Here is a 15086-nt window from a genome sequence, read left to right on the forward strand (position 1 = left end):
GATGTTTCTCTCTCTCTCCCACTCTCCCTCTCTGTCTGAAGATAAATGAAAAAATATCCTCGGTGAGGATTACAAATAAATGAATAAATAAAAAATAAAGGCAAAGTCTGCGAAGCATAATAAAGCAAAGCACAATCAAACGAGGTGTGCCTGTAATGAGAATAGCCTTGTGATGGACTGAACTGTTTCCTCCAAATTCATATGTTGAAGCTCTAACCACCAATGTGATGGGTTTTGGAGGTGGGGCCTTTGGATGATAATCAGTTTTAATAAGGTCAAGAGAGTAGAGCCCTCATGACAGAATCAGTGCCCTTCTAAGAAGAGGAAGAGACTCCTGAGCGCGTTCTCTGCCATGTGAGGACAGAGCAAGAAGGCAGCCATGTGAGAACCAGGAAGAGAGCCCTCACCAGAACTCAACTGTGTTGGCCCCCTGATCTCAGACTTCTAGCTTCTAGGACCATGAGAAATAAATGTCTGTTATTTAAGCCATCCAACCTGTGGTATTTTGTTATAGCAGCATGAGTAGACTAAGACAAACTTAACCTGCAAACAATTCAACTGTTCATCAGCAGTAGAATCCATAAATAAATTATAGCCTATTCATGCTATAAACTATTAGGCAACAGTGAATAACATGGATAAATTACACAGATGTTACAGTCTGCAAGGGAAGCTAGATACAAAGTGATACAGTGGGAAAAAACATGCACATTGAATTGGCAGTGAAGACTGCATCCTCAGGTAGTATACTTGTAACTGTAAGAGCAAGCAAGGATCTCAGTGAGAGACGGATGGCTGACATGCAGATGGGGTAATAATTAAGAAGGGCATGGGGAGCCTTCTATTTCTGGCTCTACTTCTTAACCTTGTTGGCAGTTAAATGACTATTAGCTTCATAAAAACAAAACAAAACAATGAGCTGCTCTCTTTTTGTGTGTTTGCTTCTGTATGCATGCTATATTTTATAAGAGGATTGTCTGCAGAAAGTATTTGGAAAAATACTCACATACCTTCTGATGTAGCAATTCCTCTTCTAGGAATTTATCCTATGGAAATATTTGCACATGCATGAAATGACTATGTACATGGTTGCCCATTCATGCTTCCTTTGTGGCAAAATATTGGAAACAACCTAGAGACCATTGATAGGGGACTGGTTCAATAGAACACTCTACACAATGGAATACTCTGCAGCCATGAAAAAGGATAAGAAAAGATCTCTGTGACATATTAAAGATAAGAAACAAGGCGCCAAACCATGACCGCCTTTTAAAAATACAGAGCTGCTTGTAAGGAGCAGAAGGGGCCCAGGAGATGGGGATACAAAATAAAAATTTACTTTTTTCTGTAAACTCACGTGCCCTGTTTTAGTAGGCACTGCATCACCTTTTTGGGAAGCAATTATGGTTAAAAAGCAGAATAAGTGTATACACACAGACTGGATGAAAGGCGTGGGAGGCAAGGAGGAGGGATTCCAGCCCTCTGGTACCTGGAGGTCCCCAGCGAAACCTGTGTTCAAAGACTTGGGTTTGGACCTGGGCAGTTCTCAGTTCAAGTCCAGTTTCTGGCTCTTCCTATTTCTGTGAGGTTGGCCAAAAAATTTAAAACTCTCTAATTCTGTGTCCTCATCCACAAAGAAGACCTTCCCATCTAGGTTATTGAGAGCATTAAATGAGATAACCCTAATAGAGCCCAGCGGTCAGCAGGTAGAAAGAATTCAACCACATTTCCTCTTATCATCCAATCTAACTAACAATCACCAATACAACATTCAGAAGTCCCAATCTCAGGGCACTCAGGCAGCTAACAATGCATCTGTTTCCAAACACAGGACTTTTTCCTTGACCCCATAGGAGTGTCTAAGAAACAGAGCCAAACCCAGGCCCACAGCAGGACCACAGGGTCGAATCTGATCAATTCCTGCAAATGATTTAAGTTGTTGGTGGGTGGCTGCTGCCGAAAGGAAGTGCTTTGGACTTTCTCCACCTACCACTGTTTTTATTTACCGGTTTCGATGTTTTAACCCTGCTTTCTCATTTGCTGTGGCAGCTGGTCCTCCCAAACTCCGCTGTTACAGTAAAGGGATAAGACATTATTCCTGTTGATTGATGAGTAAACTGAGACCAGGCGAGGCAGTTCTCCTTTCTGAGTCTCCACTTCCCACCTCTGCAATCTGCTCAGTCTTGCCTCCCAGGGTTGTTGTGAGCAATGGATGAGCAAATATACAAAAAGCCCTCAGAACAGCCCCAGCACCCCCCGAACGCTCGGCAAATATGAGCTGCCATTATGTATGGGTCATTGTCATTAGAATGGGTAGATGCTGAGTTGAAACTCCATCCAGGGTCTTTTGAATGTTTCCTCTTGTCCTATAGTTTATCATTACCCTGACCGCCGGCTCTGGATCCCCCCTGGACCCTGTCCCCAGGTCAGAATGCCCATGCTCTTCTGTGTGTGGTCTTCTTTGAGCCCTGCTCTCAGCTCCTGGGAAGGCTGTGCACTTAGGGCTGGGGCAGGATGCCAGGCATGTAAATCTGCATGCAGGCAGTAATTTGCACAAATGCTCCGTGGTGTGCTCATTTCCAGCCTGTCCTCAAAACGGCGCTCAGCCTGAAAAGCCGGCAGAGATCTATTTACAGCTCTGGGCAAGGAGAGGAAAGCAGGCTCTGTTCTGCAAGTCCAGCCCAGGTGGTGGCTTGCTCTTTTGGCTGCTGCAAGAGGCTGTCCGATCAACCTTGCCCTGAAGGAGCTTAGAGGTCCTAAAAGCTTTTGCTCAAAGGCCAGCAATTCACCCCAGGGATTGTCTGGTTCCCTTGTGAAACCTACTCAAGGGCGAGTGGGAAGAGGCATCGCTGGCTCCCACCAATAGCTGCCAATGGATTCTAAACATTTACAGGGAGAAAGGAATACAAGAAGCCTGTCAAAACCACGGACAGCTCCAGCCTCTCTGCCATTGCTTTAGTTCAGTTTGACAAACTATGGTGGTGGTGGTGGGGAATATCTGGCCCCCAGCCTGTTTTGTGATTAAAGTTTTATTGGAACACAGAGATACCCATTCATTGCCATGGCCCATGGCTGCTGTCATGGTACAGACAGTTGAGTAGTTGCCATAGTAACTGCATAGCCCATAAAGTCACAAATATTTATTATCTTCTCCTTTATAAAAAAAAATTTTGCCTAGCCCTACTCTAGGTAAGGCCTCCACCATCTTATCTTTTAACAGGCTTCTCTGTCTGATCCTCCTCTAGTTGGTCCATTCTCCATCCAGCTTCCAGAAGGCTCTTTCTCAAGTGCTAATCAAATCAAGTCACCGCTTAAAATCCTTCCATGATTCCCTATTGGTCTCTGGGTCAAGTCCAAATGCAATATCATAGGTCACCTGGCTGTCCATGATCTGGACAGCTTTCCCTCTCCTCATTCACCCACCCTGTGCTCCAGCGAATGCCTCTCCCATCCTCTGAATGTTGGTTTTACAGGAAAAAAAAAAAATGAGTCTCAATAAAAAATTATGCAATGGCTCTGGCCGGTTTGGCTCAGTGGTTGGAGTGTCGGCCTGCAGACCAGAGAGTCCCAGGTTCGGTTCCCACTAGGGGTATGTACCAAAAAAAAAAAAAAAAGAAAAATTGTGCAATGTCTACATACAATGCAAACCTTCACACTATCTGATTCTAACCCTGTTCATTATCTTCAAGCTATTTTTTCTGACTCTTTGTCATTTGTAGGAGACTGATAGACAAGCAAATTCTGTCTTGTCCAAGCATTGTTTGCCTCCATTGGCCACTCAGTTCAATATTCCTTTTACTCCATGGACAATTATGCTTTATTTGACGTTTCCTTTGAACCAGCTCTAACACTTGCCCAGTCCCCTCATTAAATGAGCTTAATAAAATCGTTAATAAGCCTTTGTTTTTGTATCTGTATGGGGGTCATGATTTTACCCCTTTTTTCCTGAAGATTTTCATTTAACAGTTGTCCAAGAAGTCTCTGAGCCTATCTGTTCATGTTCTCTCTTCTGAGTTCTTTCCTGTCTTTTCTGCCTTTTTCTCCTGAAAGTTCTTGGCCAGAATCCCCAGGGACAGGGGCATGTAACCTTTCTTTTCTCAGCTGGAACCTCTATCCCCCACCTTTCCCCAGTTACTCAACTCACTGATTAGCAGTTGTTTATGGGCCGCCCCCCACCCCCAGCTAGCCTAGAAGATCTTCCGGTATAAGAGCTGGCTCTCTCTCTCCTTCTCTCTCTCATACACACACACACACACACACACACACACACGCGCACATGCGCGCGCGTGCATCCCTAGTACTGTACAGGACACATAGAAGTTGTGCAATAAAAGACACCCATTAACAAATGAATGAATGTCAGCCCTGGCCGGTTTGGCTCAGCAATTAAAGAGTTGGTCTGCGGTCCAGAGAGACCCGGGTTCGGTTCCCGCTAAGGTCATGTGCCTCAGTTGCAGTTTGTCCCTGGCCCTGGTTGGGTTGTGTGGGTGGCAGCCACTGAGGTGTCCCTTTTGTGTCAATGTTTCTCTCTCTCTCTCCCTCCCTCCCACTCTATCTGAACGGAAAGTGAAAGAATGTCCTCAGGTGAGGATAAAAAAAAAAAGAAAGAACAATTGAATGTCAGATGATTACACTGTCCACCTAGACAGAAGCCACTAAGAATGAGACCTTGGCCCTGGCCGAATAGCTCAGTTGGTTGGAGCATTGTCCTGATACTCCAACTCCAAGGTTGGATCCCTGGTCAGGGCATATACAAGAATCAACCAATGAATGCATAAATACGTGGAACAACAAATTGATATTTCTTTTTCTCTTTCTCTCTCAAAATCAATAAATAAAAAAAGAGTGAGACCTTGCCCTGGCTGGTTTGGCTCAGTGGTTAGAGTGTCAGTCCATGGAACGAAAGATCATGGGTTAGATTCCTTGTCAAGGGCATGTACCTGGGTTGCAGGTTTGATCCCTGGCCCCGGTTGGGGTCCTGTGGGAGGCAACCAATCAATGTCTCTCTCTCTATCTCTCTCTCTCCCTCCCTCTTTCCCACTCTCTAAAAATGAATGCAAAGACATCCTTGGGTGAGGATTAACAAATAAAAAAAAAAGGGTGAGACCTTGTTTTTCTTGTTCAACACCATTTACATGATGCCAATGTCTGGCATCTACTAAGTACCCAACAAACACTTGTTGAAAATAGAGGAAGAATAAAATAATACCACTTAAGTTCTTGTTCTTGGCCCACTTTTAAGTCATCTCCCCTTCCACCACTTTTGAAGAGCAATCCCAGCAGCTTCAGAATGCTTCCCTCCCACTCTATATTCTCCATATTTTCATGGATGGTCATGGTGGCGTTTCAACCCTGCTGGATCCTGCTTGCCACTGGGGAATGGATGGCACTCTCCTTTCTGCTTCATGGTCATCATATAACCTTGAGCAAGGCATGGCTCCAATAGGCGTCAAGGTCAGTTCAAACATTCCAAGAGATAAAAGCAAAGATATGGATGACCAATAATGCCGTAATGATATTCCAGCCCAGACACCATTTACATTTAAACAAATGCTGTCGATGTAATTCTGCAAAGCTACACAGGGTTAGCTCTGAGTTGGGAGGATATAGAGATGTCCTCGGACAGGTTTCTCAAACTTGAATGTGCATGAGTCCCCTTGGAATACTGCTAAAGTGCAGATGTACAGTCTGTAGGCTTGGGTGGGGCCCAAGAGTCTGCATGTCTAACCAGCTCCCAGATGACATGAAGCTGCTGGTCACTGGGCCATACTTCCAGTAGCAAGGTGCTAGGACACCTTTGAAAAATCTGGCCAAGGGACAGATTTCCAGCATGTTGCTAACAGTCCAAAGCAATAAATGTTGATGCTGGCAGTATAGGCTATGGGGTATCTGAGAATGGACATCTGAGGTTGGTGAGCTGGGGAGGTCTGGTGCACGTTTACAAAGGATATGGAAACTGGGTAGGAGCATTCTGCCGGGCCAGTGGTACTCCTGAACACAAATTCTGGAGGTGGGGCGCATCAACCTGTGTTTTAACACACACTCCAGGGGATTCCAACGGTAAAACACGAGAACCATTGTGCTAGGCAGAGAGAGGGGGTAGAATATTCTAGTTGGAAGATTAATCTTTTGTTTTCCCATAGTAGAGTCTCAGGCACATGTCCAGACCCTGTAAATTACATTCATTTACTCGTCCCTCAATTTCCAACCAACAAATGAGTTGTGCTCATCCTTCCATTCATCCATCTACCCACCCACCCAACACTGAACATATATTTTCTGAATGCCTACTGTGTACTCTGAGGCACAAGAGATATGACTGAAATTGTAGATATGCACGCCTGTCTTAGTCTCTAAACCGGTAATTCTCAACTAGGTGCAATTTTGCTCTCCAGGGAAATTTGGCAGTGTCTGGAGACATTTTGGTTGTCACAACTTGGGGGCAAGTGTGCTACTGGCACCTAGTGGGCAGAGGTCAGGGATGCTGCTGCCCATCTCACAGAGCACAGGAAGGCCCCTCAGCAATGTCAATAGCATTGAGGTTGAGAAACTTTGTTCTAGACTGTGAGCCCCTTGTGGGCAGGAACTGTATTGTAGTCGCCTTGATATCCCAAGGTCACGAGACAGTGTCTGATCCATAGGAGCTGAGCAAATATCTAAATACAAGAGGGAATGGTAGCACAGAAATACATTCAAGTGTATACAGAACTCTTATAACTCAACAAAAGAACAAACAACCCAATTCAAAAATGGGCAAAAGTCTTGAAAGGACATTTCTCCAAAGAAGATAGAAAAGTGGCCAATAAGTACATGAAAAGATGCCCGACATCATTTGTCATCAGGGAAATGCAAATCCAAACTACAGTGAGAGACCACTCCACGCCTGCTAGAATGGAAATAATAGTAACAACAACAATAATATAGAAAAATAACATGTTGGCAAAGACACGAGAAAATTGGAACCTTCACACATTGCTGGTGGGAATGTAAAATGTTTGGCAGTTCCTCAAAAACTTAAACAAAGAATTACCCTATAACCCAGCAGTTTCATTAGTGGGCATATGCCCTAAAATGTTGAGAATAGGTCTTCAACCCAATACGTGTACACCCATGTTCAAAGCAGCCTTATTCATAATAGCTAAAAGTTAGAAACAACCCAAATGTCCCTTAACTGATGAGTGGATGAACAAATTGGTCTATCCATGCAAAAGGTATTATTTCACCATAAAAAGGAACGAAGTACTGATACATGCTCCAACATGGAGAAGCCAGACACAAGAGGCCATACATTGCATGATTCCATGTGTGTGAAATACTCAGAAGAGGCAAATCTATGTAGTCAGAAAGCAGACCAGTGGTTGCCAGGGACTGGGGGAAGGGCAAGTGACTAATGGGTACAAGTTTTCCTTTTGGGGTGATAAAGCAGTTCCGGATCTAGATGGCGGTGATGGTTGTATAATATTGTGAATTGTACACTTTAAAATGATTAAAATGGTTAATTTTGTGTTATGTGTATTTTACCAGCATAAAAAATACATTTATGAGTGCACTAAATGCTCATCGAGTCTCTGCTGTGTGCTATGCATTTGGGACACAGGAGTAAATGAGATGGTGTGATCACTGCCCTCCAGGAGTTACAGAAAGGGGGGAGAGCCAGCACACAGTCCTGGATGCAAGGAGGCCTTGGATGTGGGTGATGGGAGTTCAGAGGAGGAGAATGGATCTCCAGGCTGTGGGTGGGGAGGATCAGGGAGATGTCCTAGAAAAGATAGAATGGGAGATAGCTCTTGAAGGAGGAGGAACATTTGCCCTTGGAGAGTGGATCTTATCATTGAAGGAATGTGTAATTGGAGGCTGCATCAGGCATCCTGTCCCCTCGATGGGAAAGGCAGTGGAATGCACAGAGGGTCTAGAAGAGCAACGAGAGTTGGACACAGGGAGAAGGGGAGAAGCAGTTACCCTCAGAACATCGTCCCCTGGACTTTACGCTGGGCAACAATGGAGAGTGGGGGGTGATGATTCTACCAGCTGTCACTCATGAGGCTTTTGTCCCCTGCCTCCTGGCAAAGGGCAGGCAAGCAGAGAGGAGGGGAGAGCCAGGACTCACATTACTTAAGCAGCACTGTGTTCCGGGGTGTTTGGACAGTTTTAGTTCATCTTCATAATGACCCAATGAGGTAGGTTCTACCATTGACCCTCCTTCTCTTCCCTTTTTTTTTTTTTTTTTTAACCTCACCCAAGGACATTTCTGCATTTATCTTCAGATAGAGTGGGAGGGAGAGAGGGAGGAAGAGAGAGAGAAACATCCATATGAGAGAGACACATCGACTGGTTGCCACCCACACAGACCCATTTGGGGCCGGGGACACACTGCAACTGAGGTACGTGCCCTTAGTGGGAAGTGAACCTGGGACTCTCTGGTCCGTGGGCTGACGCTCTAACCGCTGAGCCAAATTGACCAGGGCTTCTCCTCCTTTTTAAAAAAACAACTTACTAGTATTTTCTTTTTAAAGACAGGGAAATGAAACACTGAAAGGTAAAGTGGCCATGCCTGAGGCCCCCATGTTGCTGGGAGCCCAGTTCAGCTCCACTCAGTTTGACACCAAGACCCACCGGGATGCTGGTGGAAAGACCTCCCTGTAGCCAGGGCGGAGGCTCAGCCAGTGGAGATGAGGTCTCAGCTTCCTGTGTCCTGGCCCCAGAAATCTCAGGAAGCTCACAGGCCCAAGATGCCACTGGCAACTTCCAGCTTGACCATCCCTGGAGAGAGGGGCTCATGTATGCAGACCCTCTGACCACCTCTTCACACAGACACTGGGGCTGGGCGGCAGAAAGCCCCCACCTGGGGTTTGGAACTCGGACTTGAGTCCCACTGCCCTGGCTCCCAGCTGAGGGACCCTGAGCATGTCTCTCTGCCTCTGGGCTCTGCTTTGCTCATTTTTAATGCACGGGAAGCTGGCTAGGGTATACCTTTGTTTCTTCTTCTTCCATGAATATGTTCAGATATACATATAGGTCCTTTCCAAGCTCCCCACTTCCCTAACTGCCCATTTCCATATGCATTTACATATGGCATTTCTTCCAAAAATGGAATTATACTGTATATATTGATCACGTGACTTTATTCTTTTCATGAAATAATAAATTTCAGAGACCTTTCCAGGTCAAGGAAGTAGATCTACCTCATTCTTCTAAAAAGATGCTCATTTGCCCATGTGACTGCCCAGTAATGTAACCCCTCCCCATGTTGGCATTAAAATCCCTGCAAATGGAAAAAGACAAATACCACATGATCTCACTTATATACGGAATATAATGAACATAACAGTCTGAGGAATACAGTAGACCCAGACACTTGGAAGTAGGGCACAGACTGACATCCCTCAGAAGAGGGGATGGGGGGTGGGGGGGTGGGAAGAGATAAACCACAGAACTTATATGCATGTATGCATGACCAATGGACATGGACAACTAAGCCGGGGACAGGGTGGAGGGGTGGTGGGGTGGGGGGTGCCAATGGGGTAAAAAGGTAAAATATCTGTAACAAAAAAATAAACAAATAAATAAAATTCAAAAAAAAAAAAAAAAAATCCCTGCAAATGGACACAGACAATTGTTTGGGGGAAAGCAGGAGGGGAGGTGGGAGCAGGGAGGAGGGGGACAATGGGGGAACAAAGGGGGGACATCTGTAATACTTTCTACAATAAAGGTAAAAAAATAAAAATCCCTGCAGTCTGTGTCCATGTCTGTGTACATGTGAGCGTTTCTCCAGGATCCTGGGCCAAAGGGCATGGCATTTAAATTTTGAAAGACTGCCAAATGGTCTTCTGAAGGCTTCAGAGCTTTTAAAACTGGTTTGACTGTTCCTTTGATCTCTAGCAGGATAGCAGGTAACAGCTTTAGAGTCATTTAACCTCTGTGAGCTTTAGTTTGCTCCTCTGTGAAATGGGAAACCTAGAGGAATACACACGAAGGTCGTTTGAAGATGGCAGTCTTGTTTAAAATGTGAGGGATGAAAACTGTCATTAGTATTGGGAGGCCCAGGGGCTGAACATCACCCCCTCCATCACACACATAGCAGAACGGAGCAGCGTGAGCAAGGAGGATGCTGTCTTATATCAAGCATCACCTCTGTGCAAGGCACATATATTAGAAAAGTGGTTCTCAGTGGGTGGGGGGAGATGACTTGCCTCCCCCCCAGGGGACATCTGGCAATACTGGGATCCAGGTCTAGTTGTCGTCAATAGAGGGGGTTGCAAGGAGCGTCTGACAGGGAGAGGGTAGGAACGATGCTGAGCACCCTCCAGTGCACAGGCAGGCTCCATAACCCAGGACCGTCCAGCGCCCAATGTCTGCAGTGCTGAGCATGAGAAACCTTGATCTAGACCTGCCTCTCATCTGATGCCTACCTTACAACAAACCTCACCCAGAGATGAGTATACTAAGGCTCAGAGAAGTGAATGTCTTGCCCAAGGTCCCCCAGCCAGTAGTAGCCAGGAGTTGACCTTTGGCCCCATCTGACCTCAGGGTCAGAGGTCCATTGTGTACACTGCACTGTCCCTCTGGGCAGACATCACTCTGGTCTCTGAGTGCCGGCTGACTTCCTGCCTTGGCCCCTGGCAGATCATCTACAGGGCAGGTTATCAGTTTTACCTAAAAGTACAAGCTCCCTACTGATTTAAAAGTTTTATGACTTTCAGCTATAGTCATAATCATTGTTTGCATTTACTGTGTGCTACACACTTTATGAAGATTAACTCATTTTACTCTGATAAGGACACTGAGGGAACCGGGTCACGGAGAGGTTAATAATTTCCCCAAGATCACACAGGTTTGGGCTCTAGATCCAGACAAGAGGGATCAGAGACCAATCTCTCAATCCTACGGTTCCCCTCAGGCTCTAAATGTTCCCCTTGGCACCTTGGGTTTGGCTCCTGTTCTGAACTGGAATAGGACAGGCCGGAGTTCCAGCCCAATGCCTCAGGAAGAGAAGCCGTGCCCTGAGCAGGACGGGAGACTGTGGCAGGGAACTCTGGGCTGAAGGGAATGCCCAGGGACGCAGAGGAAAGAGCCCCTGAAGGAAGGGGACATGACTTCCTCCGACCCTGTCCATAGTTCCTGGAGCAAACCTAGCTATGCAACTGAAGGTCCTGCAGCAGTCTTGGCTCCGGCATATTGTCCAATCTTATTTGCTCTCCTGGGTTCATTTGGATTTTGGCAAACCTAAATTTGGCAGTGGGCTCTATAAAAATTTCACACGGGGTGAGTGGTGAAGTGAAAACGTCCAGGAATGGATTTTACAAGGTGGCCTGTTGGGGGGCAGAACTGAGTTCCAGCTCTGCCCATTCCTAGCTGCGTGACATTGGCAGAGCCTTAGCACCTCCTCTGACAAGTGGGGACAGCAGTGTCCAATGGTCCAGGATGTAAATCTGAGGACTGGAGGTAGTAGTGTCCAGGACCCTGGAACCCCACGAGCCCTGGAGAGGCTGCGACCAGCTTTGCCACCCATTGACTGGGTGACCTTGAGCAAGTCTCTTCCCCTCTTCTTGCGTCTGCTTGCTTAACTGTCAAAGGGAGGGCAGGGTCTTGATCTAGAAGCCCTTTGAGGTCTCAGGGCTCCGAACTGGACCATTGCTGTCTCCCTAGGGCTGACCTCTTTGGGCACCCAGGACGCACATTTGTCCATACTCCAGGTCAGGGGGACAGCTCCAAAGAGCAAGGCAAAGCTCCTTGCCTTTCTCTTCCCAGTCCCCACAATCTGGCCTGCTAGAGAAGAGCTGCTCCCAGCCCCCCATCAAGTCACCAACATCCTGTCCCTTAGACCAGCTTCACTGAAGCAGCAAAGCCAACACTGTCTCCAGCCCAGTGGATGGTTTCTGCAGCATCCCTCTCCCTTGGTCCAGCGCCTAGGGAATTCCACTGGGCAATGCCCAAGGAGCTGGGGACAGGCAGCCCCAGGGAGGAAACTGGGGCCCTTCTCTCTGCATGGACACCTTCTCCAGGAGAGGCGTTGGACTGCCTCAGGGGAGGATATTCTGAACCCCAATGGCCCTTTGTGTATGTGTGTGTGTGGGGGGATGGGGGTGGGGAGGTGTAAGAGGGGGTGGAGCCCCCTGCGAGTTCTGCTGCCTTAGAGGCCATCTCTTCTGTCAGAGTTGGGAGGCTCCTAGAAGGGTCCCTAGGTTCAGGACCCCAGCTTTAAGAGCTTCAGTCACTAGGCTTTCTCCCTAAGCCTCTTACTCTGCCAGGGTGAGGAAAGGTGAGGCGGAATTAGGGGGAGCAGTGAAGTGTGGCAGTACTGCAGGGCAGCGTGGGACTGGGTGACGGAGAGGTGGGTGTGAGGTGCTAATGGGATAGGGTCTGTGTGAGAGGGTCAGATAGGAGTGAGGGGCGGTGACTTGGTCTGGATGGGTATCCAGACCCTTACCCTGTTTCTCAATATAAAACCTCTCAACCACATCTTCACTGGAGGAAGGGAGGAAATCCCCCAAATACCTTTAGTGGTGGTGTCCGAAGCAACCACGTCTTTCTTACTGGGGGGGTCTTGCCGGGTAGGGGGAGGGAAATCACCTAAAGGCAAATACCAGAGCCTAGTTTCTGAGGAGGAGGATGCAGGGAGGTCCATATTGGGTTGAGGGTGACAGGCAGAGTCTGCCCTGGGAGCTCCTTGTCTTAGGAGGCACTAATTCCCAGGCTATCCGGGAGCCTCCATTTTCCATGGGGTGAGCACAGTCACCTATGTGCTTAGGAGACCCCATCATTCAGAAGGGGTGGGTAGAATCCAAACTTAGTTTCCAGGGAGGAGGAAGGGACGTGGGTCTCCAAAGAGATGAGAGGGCCCTAGATACCTGGGGAAGCTGGACCCCACTTCTGGGGGTCACATTTCACTGCAGGGGGTAAATTAGGGAGGAGAACCTTATCTCCACAGCCTAGGCTCAGGAGGAAGAGCCCATTTCTGAAGGAAGAAGGAAGCTATTTGCTCTCTGGAAGGTGGGAGACCTTCTCTTTTCGGGGGAGGGGACCCACGCCTCGGGAGGATGAGGGCCGTGTTTCCGAGAGAAGATGCCGGTTTTTGCTCTCTGGGGGCAGGGCCGAAGGACTCCATCTCGACTCCCCGCAGAAGGGCCCGCCCCACGCGACCCAGCGCCTCGCCCTTACCTCCAGGCCCCAGCTCGGATGTGCGGACTCCGGTCTGCTGGGCTCGGACTTGAGCGATCTGCGCCCTGCGCTCGGACTGCGCCGCGTCTCTGCCCCGCTTCCCCCAGCGACTCGCGGGGCTCCCTGTCTCCGCCGAGTCGCGCGGACCAATCAGCGCTACCTGCCCCGGCCCTCGCTCACACAGCAGCCAATGAGCGTGCCCGCCACGGGCCACCGCCCCCGGGGGGGAGGGGGAAGGTGGGGCGGGGGTAGAGTCCGGTCTCCCGAGGCGCTGGAGCCGGGGGCCTGGAAGAGGGACCGCGAGGGCCGGGAGCGAGGATTGGAGCAGCGAAAGGGGCGGCCGAGGACCCCCATCAAGTCGGCTGGGAGTTTATCTGATGGGGGGTTGGGGGCGAGTCTTTGAAAGGGGGGCGGCTCTATTGGTTGATTTAGATTTCTTTTTTTTTTTTTTTTATCCTCACCCGAGGACATTTTTATTTTATTTTATTTTCAAACAGAGCAAGAGGGAGAGAGGGAGGAAGAGAGAGAGAAACATCCATGTGAGAGAAACACGTCGAGTGGCTGCCACCCACACGACCCCAACCAGGGCTGGGGACAAACAGCAACCGGGGGTCGTGCCCTTAGTGGGAACTGAACCCGGGACTCTCTGGTCTGCGGGTCCAGGCTCTAACCGCTGAGCCAAACCAACCAGGGCTCTATTGGTTGATTTAACCTCGACCTTAATGACTCCTGGACCTTTTCTGGACCCTTGCGATGCTGGCAAGTGTAGCTGTCCCAACTGCACCTGGCTTCCCAGAACCGGGGCCCTGGAACCCTAGAGTCAGAGTCACACAAGGTTTCCTATGAAAAGGAGGGGAGAGAGCATCATGCCTGTCCCCATCCACCCCTCAATGTTGGCGCTCATGGCTCATGCCATTCGCTTAACACCTCCTGGTCCACCAGTTCCAGTAGGTAAATAGCTTGTGCATTGTGAGTGCAATGCAAAGAGCACTGAACTAGGAGTCCATGGTTCCTTCTGCAAGATCTAGGGCAGGTCACTCCACCTCCCTGATTCTCAATTTCCTAAATGGTAAATGGAGACAACAGTGATGGGACCTCCTTCAAGAGTATAAATGAGATCGGAGATGTTGTGGAGGTTCTTTAGTAAAAATTAAAATGCTGTGTGAAAATTAGTTAATACTAAAGTGTGAGTGACTAATAGCCCCGCAGCTTTCTAAAGGTATCTGGAAAAATGACACAGTCATTCAGTAGTAAAGTCAAAGACACAAGAAACTGCTCATCAGAACAACATGAAATCACCAAGTGCTCATAATGAATGATTTCTTGAATGGAGATTCCAGACCTTAAAAGGCCAAGAAAGAATACAGCTTGATTTTCTCCACTCAGCCTCATCAGGTAACTATTTTGTCTGCTGGAATCTTGCAAAACTCTGAGGTCCTCCTTCCTGCCTTCCACAAATCCAGGCTGCCTTATCTCTGATCAGGCAAGCAGGAATTAAGAATGTAAGATAAAGATAATACAAACAAATAAATAACAACTTTCAACAAAATACCTGTTCCCTAGTGTGGTCTGTGACTATAGGGATCAAACAGAAACAATAAATAAGAATAAATACTTCAGCCCTGGCCAGTTTGGCTCAGCGGTTAGCACATCGGCCCACAGACCAATGTGACCCGGGTTCTATTCCGGCCAAGGGCATGTACCTCGGTTGCGGTTTGTCCCTGCCCTGGTTGGGGTCGCGCCAGAGGCAACCAGTCGATGTGTCTCTATTGCATTGATGTTTTTCTCTGTCTCTCTCTCCCTCCCTCCTAATCTGTTTAAAAATAAGTGGAAAAATGTGCTTGGGTGAGGATAAAAAAAAACCCAAAAAGAATAGACACTTCAAAGGTACAGACAGAAAATATAATTGATTTGCAATTCTGAAACGG

The 15086-nt window shown here is 47.8% G+C and overlaps 1 protein-coding gene across 1 annotated transcript in view; it reads right to left on the reverse strand.

Moving 5' to 3' along the window:
* ABAT (4-aminobutyrate aminotransferase) overlaps positions 1-13240 on the reverse strand; it is an 84255-nt gene extending 71015 nt beyond the window's left edge. Inside the window, exon 1 of the mRNA XM_036279352.1 lies at positions 13159-13240. The gene's annotated coding sequence lies outside the window, so the exon portion shown is untranslated. The remainder of the gene's footprint in view (positions 1-13158) is intronic.
* Positions 13241-15086: the final 1846 nt, after the last annotated feature.

Source organism: Molossus molossus, unplaced genomic scaffold (assembly GCF_014108415.1).
Source record: "Molossus molossus isolate mMolMol1 unplaced genomic scaffold, mMolMol1.p scaffold_m16_p_3, whole genome shotgun sequence".
Classification (NCBI taxonomy): Eukaryota; Metazoa; Chordata; class Mammalia; order Chiroptera; family Molossidae; genus Molossus; species Molossus molossus.